Raw genomic sequence first — 11,133 nt, 5'->3', positions numbered from 1 at the left:
GCAAAACTAGCACAAATTTCTTTTTCCTTCTTCACAATTTCACAGATAGAAGATTCATTCCTACCGTAGATCTTAGCAATCTCAGCATACAATTTTTTTTCTTTCTGTATTAAGTCAAGAACTTTTACCTTTTAAGTGAAAAGAGGCACTTGATGGCTTCTCTTTAGCATATCTGAATCAGCATCACTACTTTTGCATTTTGGAGCCTTTATTAAGTAAAATAAGGATGACTTGAACATAAGCACTGTGATGCCTGAGACGACTAAGTGACTAGCAGGCAGGTAACGTAGAGTGTGGAGACTCTAGACAAAGGAATGATTCACGTCCCAGGCAGGACAGAGTGGGATGACGCCAGATTTCATCACACTCAGAATGGTATGCAATTTAAAACATATGAATTGCTTATTTCTAGAATTTTCCATTTAATATTTTCAGACTGAAATTTACCACAGATAACTGCAGCCACAGAAAGCAAGACCACAGATAAGGGGGCACTGCTTACCACATTTTGTTTATCCATTCACCAATTGATAGACATGTTTTCATCTTTTGGCTATTGCTGCTATTTGTCTCCATGTACAACTCTTTTGTGTGTACATGTTTTCATTTCTCTTGGCTGTATATCAAGGAATGGAATTGCTGGGTCACATTTTGAGAAATTGCCAAACTGTCTTCCAAAACAGTTTCTCCATTTACGATTCCATCAGCAGTTATGAAGGTTCTCATTTCTTCACATCAGTGTCAGCACTTGTTATTGTCTGTATCTTAGCCATCCTAAATAGCCATCCTTAACCATGAGGAGTGAAGTGGTATCTCACTATTGTTTGATTTACATTTCTCTGTTGACAAATGATGTTGAACATCTTTTTATATGCTTATTAGCTTTTGTATACTTTGGAGAAATGTCTATTCAGATCTTTTTACCATTTTTAATTGGGTCAGTCTTCTTTTTATTGTTTAGTTACAAGAATTATTTATATATTTTGTATACAAGCCCTTTATGAGATCAATGTTTCACAAACATTTTCTCCTATTCTGGAGGCTGTCTCTTTTCTTGATGATGTACCTTAAAACACAAAAGCCTTATATTTTGATGTCTCATTTTTCTATTTTTTCTTTTGTTGCTTGTGCTTTTTTGTGTTATGTCTAAAAAACTATTTCTTAATCCAAGATCACAAACATTTACTCCTATGGGTTTTTTTTTCTAAGGTTTTTAAAGTTTCAGCTCTTACATTTAGGTCTATGACTCATCTGAGTTAATTTTTATTATGTGGTGTGAGAAAAAGATTCCCCAACTAGTGGCTGCAAGCCAGCTTGCCCTGTCTCTCAGGTTCAGGACTTTTCTTCCTGGTAGCCAGCCAGCTTTTTTTCCTGGTAGATTCCTGCTGCACACAATGGGCTTTTTCTCACGACTAACACTAAATCTCTTTTTCATAACTTACTTTGTCAAAATATTACTCAACTAAAACCCGATGACCTTGGGATTTTCGTTTTGTTTTGTTTTCAGTGGAATGAAAGAAAAATCCCTGAAGCCGATTGCGGCTGCAGTACATCCTTCCAACTTGGAGGAGAAATGGTAATAAAACAGCTTACTGCTGCCACCTGCCGTCAAGCATGGTTCAGACAATAACTGTCGCCCCAGAAGTTAGTGGCCAGGTTTAGCAAACTTAAACACTTTGGGAATAGGGTAAGCAGTAGGAGTGAGTAAAAGGTGCTGGTTAGGAACTATGTTGAATTGGATAGCACCAGCCCAAATAAAGTAGGCAATAACGCCTTACCTCCAAAGGATTATCACAGCAAGGGAACACTGGTCCAGTAAGAAGAGATCTTGAGGTGTTTTGTTTTTGTTTTCGTTTTCTTTTTTCAAGATAATCCAGAAGTCTACATTTTTAAAATGTGAGATTTTCCAATTTTTAACATATGTAAGGGTCATGAGACCAAGCAAAGCAAGTCTCTAGGATAACAGTTTCCAACATCTCTTTCTTCTGAAACAGTCCCAAGGACTGTTTTAATAAATATGGGAGTCAAAATTAGAAGCTACTTGCTCTGATGAAGTTGAAGTGACATTAATGGTGGCCCAGCATCTTCAGGCTGTCTGACTTATTCTGCAATCTGAAGACCTGGGCTTCCTTTGGGGTAGGGACCAAGTCTCCTTCACCTTTGTATCCCCATCAGTGAGTGTATTTCCCAGGGGAAGCAGATGCTCAATCAACACAAGGTAGATGAATAGGTTTGTGCTTTGGCCCTGCCACAGCACAGCTATATATGACCTTGGGTGAACCAGTTAGCTTCTCTGAGTGCCCATTTCATCATCTATAAAATGTGAGTTATGAGGTTCTTTTTTGGTGAAAGTGGTCTTTTATCAAAGGTGACTGGATAATGGAATGTTTACATTCTCCAAGAAGAGATTCTTGAGCATACACTGGGTTAACTGCAGCTGAGAGGTCCTCAGATTTCAAGAAACCAAATGCCATGCTAAAAAGAACCCTTATGAAAATCAGCCTCAGAGTAATTTGACACAGACTGAAAGTTGAAGTGCTTCAACTTGAACATAAATTAGGGTAAACTGGATGATTAAGGCTAAGTCCACAACTTTGCCTTCATTCACTATTCAAAACCTTCTGCCTAATTAATTTTATAAAACGTGAACATTTTAGTCTTTAAAATGCCATAAATTGTGGCAATTGTGAACGGCAAGTGTCAAGATGGAAAGATGAGTGAGTTGCAAACCAGATGCAATGTCCCCCAAAACTACCTGCTCATAATACACTCATGTTGCTGTGGGGCCTTGTTAAAATACAAATTCCCGGGCACCATGCCTCAAGATTATGATTTAGTAGGTCAGGGTGGATAGAATTTGTTTTATCCGTATTTCACAAGGCCCCCAGGTGATTCATATGATCAGGCAAATTTGGAGAACTCTGAAGAGGACTTGATTTCTCATCTTGAGTCTAGGCTAGTAACATAAATTTGTAGAAGTTCTCTGCCTGTGATAAAATGAGAATCTGAATTACCAGATTTAGCTTTGATTATCAGGTTTTAAGATTCCTTTAAGATCTAAAAATCTATATACTGGCCAGGTGTGGTGGCTCACACCTGTAATCCCAGCACTTTGGGAGGCCGAGGCGGGCGGATCACAAGGTCAGGCGATTGAGACCATCCTGGCCAACACTGTGAAACCCCATCTCTACTAAAAATACGAAAATTAGCTGGGTGTGGTGGTGCGTACCTGTGGTCACAGCCACTCCGGAATAGGAGGCAGGCCAATCGCTTGAACCTGGAAGGCAGAGATTGCAGTGAGCCGAGATCATGCCACTGCACTCCAGCCTGGTGATAAAGCAAGACTCTGTCTCAAAAAAAAAAAACAAAAACTATATACTGTGTTCATAAATCATATATCTGAAAAAAGACTAGCATACTTATTCCCTCATCCCTTTTATTCCTACTGTTTCAGAAGTCTCACATCTCTAAAAAAGGAAAAACCATTTTGACAAGTCTCATATTCTTGAAGGCCTCTACTTGGACTTTTAATGTTTTTTCAGAAAGATTGTACTTTCAGAAAGTCTAGTCCTAATTCCCGACATAAACTGACAAGATTAAAGAAAATGAAATTAATTAGACAACTTTAAACTTGTGTCTTATTACTAAACCACAGACAATAAAGAATATTACTGGTTACATTTTAAATCTTTTATTTTGTAAATATATTATATTACATTATGTGGAAATTTTGGTGGTGATAGAAGTGTCAGTATGTTAAGTATAAACATTTTAAACATCTCACAATGTTTAGACCCTGTTTTGACATGTCTTTATTATTTTCTTTTAATATACCACGAGCCTGGAAAATGATAGTGATGGGCTAGGCGTCTTTGGAACTCCAAGAGTCTCTGTCTCTAATTAGATACTGGAAACTTTCTTCCTCTTATCCAAAGCTAATTGTTTCACTCATGCTCTTATCCCATTACTTCTAGAACCCTTATCCAAGATTTATTGCAGTGTCTCCTTCTTTAGGATCTCACCTGTATAACTGTTTCTTCTTGATCTTGTCAGGCAATCCTCTTTCTCCTCCAGTCCCCTAACTGGGGTTTTCCCAAGGATTCAGTTATAGCCAGTGCTCACAAACTTAGGTTCTCACAGGGGCCAGGCAGTAGACATAAATGATGCAGCATCTGCTGGTGGTTTCTACTCATATGTCCCACCATCATTTAATATGTCTACAAAGAAACTCAGCAACTTCTTTTGAAGCAGTTCTCCCTCCACTCCTACTTTATAAATTTTTTGTCAATGACATAATAATTCTCCTAATTCATCAGTCTAAGACAACTGAAGTGTCCTGACAGAATAGTCAGAAAAAGGTTGTGCTAGTGACATCAACATGACAGTGATACTACTACAGATGTAGTCAGGATCCAGGATGAGGCAGGAAACGACCATCATAGTAACGGGCAATATCAGGTCCGCGTAAGTCATGGCAGCAGAGCAAGACTAGGTAGGATTTAGGTACATTATATAATACTAAAAAGGTGCCCCAAAGCCAGTCTCAAGCCGGTCTGTTCATAGCACCAAGAAAAGTTCTAAAGAAATAGTTGCTTCAACTAAGTTATCCAGTTACATTTCAATTAGGGCAGTTCAGGACTGCTGGCTGGCCTAAATCCCAGAGAAGGACCCTTCAGTGAGTGTAACCTTTTCTGGTCATGAACCCCTTTGAGAATCTGATGAAAGCTGTAGAATTTTTCCCTAGAAAAATGCAGAGATCCACACATTCATAAATTATTATTTAGAATTCTACAGGTTTTATGAACCACTTGATCCTATTCATAGACCCTAGTCCAAAAACCTCTGCTACAGGCCTTAAAAGACCTTGGCTAAATAGAGCAATGCTGAATCTCCTTAGGAGTGGGGAGGGTCAAGGAAGGAATACTCTTTGCTTAGATGACTGAGCTTACCATCAGAAGTTCCTATGTCTTCCATGTTCTCTCTCTTGATAGATTCTGTTAATCTGGACTGCCAAAATATATTAAAGGAAACCCTCATGCCTGGTATTTTTAAGTTTTCTGTATCACAAATATTATTAATTGACCATAAAGCTTATGATTTATGTATGAACTCCCAATTCTACTTCATTTGGTCTATATGTCTATTGTTATGTCAGTACCATGCTATCTTGATTACTGTAGCTTTGTAGTAAGCCTTGAAATCAAGAAGTATGAGTCCTACAATTTTGTTTTTCTTTCTTAAGAGTGATTTAACTAATTTGGTCCCTTGTATTTCCATATAAATTTTAGCATCAGCTTGTCAATTTCTGTAAAAAAAGAAAAAAGGCAGATGTGATTTTCATAGGGAATGTGTACAATCCATAGATTAGTTAGGGGAACGTTACCATCTTAGCAATTTTAAATCTCCCAATCCATAAACATGGGGTGTCTTTCCATTTATTTAGGTCTTCTCTAATTTCTTTCAATGATGTGGTTTTGCTTTCTGTGTACACATCTTGAATTTCTGTTAAATTTATTTTTAAGTGTTTCATTCCTTTTGATGCTATTATAAATAGAATTGTTTTCTTAATTTTCCTTTTGGATTGTTCATTGCTAATCTATGGAAACACAATTTATTTTTATATATTGACTTTTACTCTGAAACCTTTCTGAACTCACTTATTATATTTAATCGTTCTTAAAATAAATTTTACTGCTTATATTTGAGGTATAAAACATGATGTTATGGGATATGTATAGATAGAAAAGCAGTTACTATAGTGAAGCAAATTAACGTACCTATTATCTCACGTAGTTACTCTTGTGTGTGTGACAAGAGCAGCTAAAATCTATTTAATAAAAATCTCCAATACAATACAATTTTATTAACTATAGTCTTTACGGTGTACATTCACTCTCTAGAGTTGTTCATCCCACATGTCTGCTACTTTGTATCCTTTGAATTATATCTCCCCACCCCTGGTAATCACTGTTTTATTCTCTATCTCTATATATTTGACCTTTTTTAAAAAAGATTTCACATATAAGTGAGATCATGCAATATTTTTCTTTCTATGTCTGGCTTCTTTCACTTAGCATAATGTACTCCACAGTACCATCCACATTGTGGCAAATGGCAGAGTCTCCTTTTTATGGCTAAATAGGACTCCACTGTGTATATGGACCACATTTTCTTTATTCATTTATCTATTGATGGATAGTTAGGTTGATTCCATATCTTGGCTATTACAAATGATGCTACAATGAACAAGGGAGTGCAGATATCTTTCTAATGTGGTGATTTCATCTCCCTTGAGTTTATACCTCAGAGTAGGTTTGCTAGGTCATATGGTAGTTCTGTTTTAAATTTTTTTAGGACTCTCCATACTGATTCTCATAATGGTTTCCCCAACCTATATTCTCACCAACGGTATACAAGGGTTCTCCTTTCTTCACACTCTCACCAAGATTTGTTATCTCTTGTCTTTTTTATTATAGCAATCCTAGTGAATATGAGTTGATATCTCATAGTGGTTTGGATTTGCAGTTCCCTGATAATTAGTGAGGTTGAGCAATTTTTCATATTTGATGGCCATTTTTATGTTTTCTAATGAGAAATGTCTATTCTTCTTTGGAGAAATGACTGTTCAGGTTCCTTGCAAGCTTTAGTAGTTTTTTAATAGATTCCTTAGGATTTTCTGTATTTACAAACATGTAATCTTTAAATAAAAATAGTTTTACTTCTTCCTTTCACTCTGGATACCTTTTACTTCATTTTCTTGCCTAATGGCCCTGGCTACAACCTCCAATACAATGTTAAATTGGAGATGAGAGTGGGCATCCTTGTCTTGTTCCTGATCTCAGATGAAAAGCATCTAGTCTTTTATCCTTAAGTGTGATGCTAACAATGGGTTTTTCATATATGTCCTTTATAAGATTGAGGAATTTCTTTTATGCTTCTAGTTTGTTGTTTTTTTAATCAAGGAAAGGGTGTTGGATTTTGTCAACTACTTTTTCTGTGTCTACTGAAATGATTAATGCCACCTATAGACATCTCACTCCTCAGATTTTCCTTCTATGTTTTTATGTCAATTTCTTGTTTTCTCCCATTATTATCATTACCACAGGCAACTGCAATGTTAAGCAATTGCTGCTGGTTGTTTTAGACAAATGCTCTGAGGAAAAGAGTATTCTGCTATGAGCAAGCTCTGAGTCAGATGAATTAAAGAGAAACTCTGTGAGTGGGGGTTTCCAGGAAACTGCCAGACCAGTCAAGTAATGACAGTTCTCTGGGGATGAGGCTTTGGAAGTGTTCCAATCCCATTCTGACCCCTCCAGTGACTGTAAGACTGCTGGTTTTCAGTGTGATTGTGGGTTGTTGGTTTTCAAGGTTACCATAGAAGTGAGGAGAGAGGATGGGAATAGGATGAGTTAAAATGCCAGAAATCTCCCTGGTCTTACTGAGATTCAGATGATTTTTTTTAATAAATGCTTTGTGAATTGATGCAAGTCCTTGATCAATTTCTAAGTAAGGCTGATGTTGACCACTGGTTCAGATTATAGCTATCATTTTTCAAGTCTGCATTGCTTGTTCTAGTGTGCTAGTTATTCTATCTTATGGTAGCAGTTGGGGGTGAAAGAGAGAAGGGGACAGTGGGTGCACCTGAAGTGTATTTTTAACTGTTGGCATCATCACCAGTACTAATACCATAAAATGCACAAGTTGAAAGCAATGTCATATTTCCTGGTATTTGCTGTCTGATACCTTGTAAATGACCAAGAAGGCATTGAGCTCATAACTCAGCATGCTAAAGACAGATAATCTCGAAAGAGGAATGTATTTGAAGGCCACTGGTTATATCTTCTAAGCCTTGAAGCTTTTCATTATTTTTGACGACTGAGTTTTTCCGTGAGCTTACTCATCCTCAGTAATTTCTGTGCCAACAGTTGTCCTCCCCTAATCAGTGATATTATGTTAAATTGTGTTATTTCAAAAAACTTATGTGATATTTCTGTTCATGTTGGCCCTAGAAAAGCTTCAAACAAATGCATCAGAAGTGTATAGACAACATAAAATACTAACAAAAAGATCATGACATACACTTTTCATACAAACTGGAATAATTACGCAGTAAGAGCTATTTCAAAAGATGAAGTATTTTATCTATTTCAAAAGATGAAGTATTTTATTACTTTATTTTACCTTTGACTGAAATTCATCAGAAAAATAACTATTTCTACTTGCTCTTCATTTGGTCATGTGTTGGCATGATTTTGGGGAGAGAGGGTCATGATTTTTTTCAAAAATAGCTTTTGAAACTTTAAAGCATTATACAAATTGTAAAATTCCCTTATGGAAGAATTACAGAACTCTTTAATGGGGATGGCACCTTTCTACCCTGTCTAAAATTAAAACACAATGACTAATTAATGTAAGAAATTTACATTTGTACTGCTTTTCATTTTCCAAGGTGCTTAGTGGACTTTGTCTAAGTTAGTTGGTCCCAGTAACATAATAATGATGTCAGGGTAGGTAATATTAGTCTCTTTTTATAAATGAAGAAATTGTGGCCTAGAAGTCAAGTGATTTAGCCAAGTTCTCATATATCCTATATGACAGAGTTAGCCAGAACCAATACCCAGGTATGCTGACAACTGGTTCCATGCATTTTCCATGAGGTCAACTGCCTCCTCCAAATAGTAATAGAAACAAATTTCACACATATTCTATCCTAGCCCCCTTAATAAATTTAACTAACAATAACTATGAATCCCTCAGCATCCCTTCCAGTCTGTGGCTTAATGTACTGTATATTTGCTGTTTATCTACAGTATAGAATTTATACATAGTATTTCCTACTCTAGGAACTGAATGCTGGAGTGGGTTATTGTACTGACAGAAGATTGAATATATTTTCTTTGATAGGGAAGTAAAACCTTATTTTTTTCAGCAAGTATATGAAACTCCTTACTCTTTAGCTATCAGTCCCCCAACATTCCTGTCTACCTGTCCCCTAGTCCTAAGTAATCACTAATCTATTTCTCCTTCTATACATTTGCCAATTTTGTACATTTCATATACATGGAATCATATAAGATGTAGTCTTTTATGACTGGCTTCTTTCACTTAGTGTAATGTTTTGAAGATACATACATGTTATAGCATGTATCAGTACTTCATCTCTTTTTAAGGCTGAATAATATTTCATTGTACGAATATATTACACTTTATTTAGACATTCATCAGTTGATCTACATTTGGGATTTTTCCACCTTTTGGCCATTACGAATGATGCTGCAATAAACAATCATGTAGAAGTTTTTGTGTAGATATATGTTTTTACTTCTCTTGGGTATATAACTGGAAGTGGAATTACTGGATCTTAAGGTAACTCTATGCTTATCTTTTTTAAGACACTGCCAGACTTTTCCAAAGTGGCTGCAGCATTTTTACAGTCCCATCAGCAGTGTATGAAAGTTATGCTCTTCATTTCTTCCACATCCTCACCAACACTTGGTATTATCTAACTTTTTACAGCCATCCTAATAAGTGTGAGGTGGTATCTCGTTGTGGTTTTGATTTGCATTTCCCTTATAATTAATGATGCTGAGCATCTTTTTATGTGCTTATTAATCATTTGTACATCTGTGGAGAAAAGTCTATTCAGATGCTTTGCTCATTTTTAAATTGGGTTATCTTTTTATCTTTGAGTTGTAAGATTTTTTAAAATATGTTCTAGATAACTTTCTTATCAAGTATATTATTTGCAAATATTTTCCCTTATTCTGTGAGTTGTCTTTTTACATTTCTGATAGTGTCCTTTGAAGCACAAATGTTTTTCATTTTCATGAAGTCCAATTTGCTTATTTTTTCTTTTGTTGCCCTTGCTTTTGGTGTCATATCTAAGAATCCATTGCCTAACTCAAGACCAGACTTACTACTGCTTTCTTCTAACAATTTTATAGTATAATCCATTTTTAGTTAATTTTGTATGTGCTGTGAGGTGAGGGTCCCACTTCATTCTTCTGCATGTGGCTATCCTGTTATTCCAGCACACTTTGTTGAAAAAATCTATTCCTTCCCCCATTAAATGGCTTTGGCAGCTTTATTGAAAATCAATTGACCATAGACACGTGTGTTTATTTCTGGATTCTCAATTCTATTTTACTGATCTACATGTTAGCCTTATGCCAGTCCCACACTATTTTGGTAACTGTAGCTTTGCAGTAAGTTTTGAAGTTGAAAAGGCTGAGTCCTAAAACTTTTTTCTCTTGCGGGATTGTGTTGCCTATTCTGGGTTCCTTGAGTTTCCATAGGAATATTAGGATTTTGTAGAATCCTAGAATATGTAGAATATGTAGAAATTAGTAAATTTCTACAAAGAAGCCAGCTGGGGTTCTGATAGGAATTGCATTGAATCTGTAGATCAATTTGAAGAGTATTTCCACCTTATAAATATTGTCTTTCAATCCACAAACATATGATATCTTTCCATTTATTTAGATCTTTTTTAATTTCTTTCAACAAAGTTTTGTGTTTTTAAGAGTGTTACTTTTGCACTTCTTTTTTTTTGCACTTCTTTTTTAAAATTTACTTCTAAATATTTCATTCTCCTTGATGTCATTGTAAATGCATTCTTTTTAACTTTCATTTTTGTATTCTCTCTTAAAATTTATTTGTTGAAGAAACCACATTGTTTTTCTGCAGATACTCCCCCTCAACACACAGACACACACACACACACCTGCACTCTAAACCACACACACACACCTGCACTCTAAACCTAAGTCTGGATGTTGTTGCTTACATCCCTACAATATTAACATATTTTTCCTTGTATTTTTCTAAAAATTCATAGTTATATCTAGGAGCTTGATAGGGTTCAAATTGCATTTTTTGACAAAAAATACTTTCTACCTGCTGCTGTGTTTTTCCATCAAGAGGCATATGATATATGGTTAATACTCCTTTTGTAATGTTAGAAGACATTAACTATTATTACCTAGATCCACTAATTCATTAAAGGTTGTAATTTTATCATTCCTTCATAATTTATTAGCTGGGAATCTTTTTAAAACACTTTCCTCGCCAACTCCTTCATTACACCAAGGAATAATTTGTATTTTAAAAAAGCAGGTTAAATGTTTGAGTCAC

This window comes from Pongo pygmaeus, chromosome X (assembly GCF_028885625.2).
Source record: "Pongo pygmaeus isolate AG05252 chromosome X, NHGRI_mPonPyg2-v2.0_pri, whole genome shotgun sequence".
Classification (NCBI taxonomy): Eukaryota; Metazoa; Chordata; class Mammalia; order Primates; family Hominidae; genus Pongo; species Pongo pygmaeus.
Note: the sequence above shows the minus strand (reverse complement) of the source record.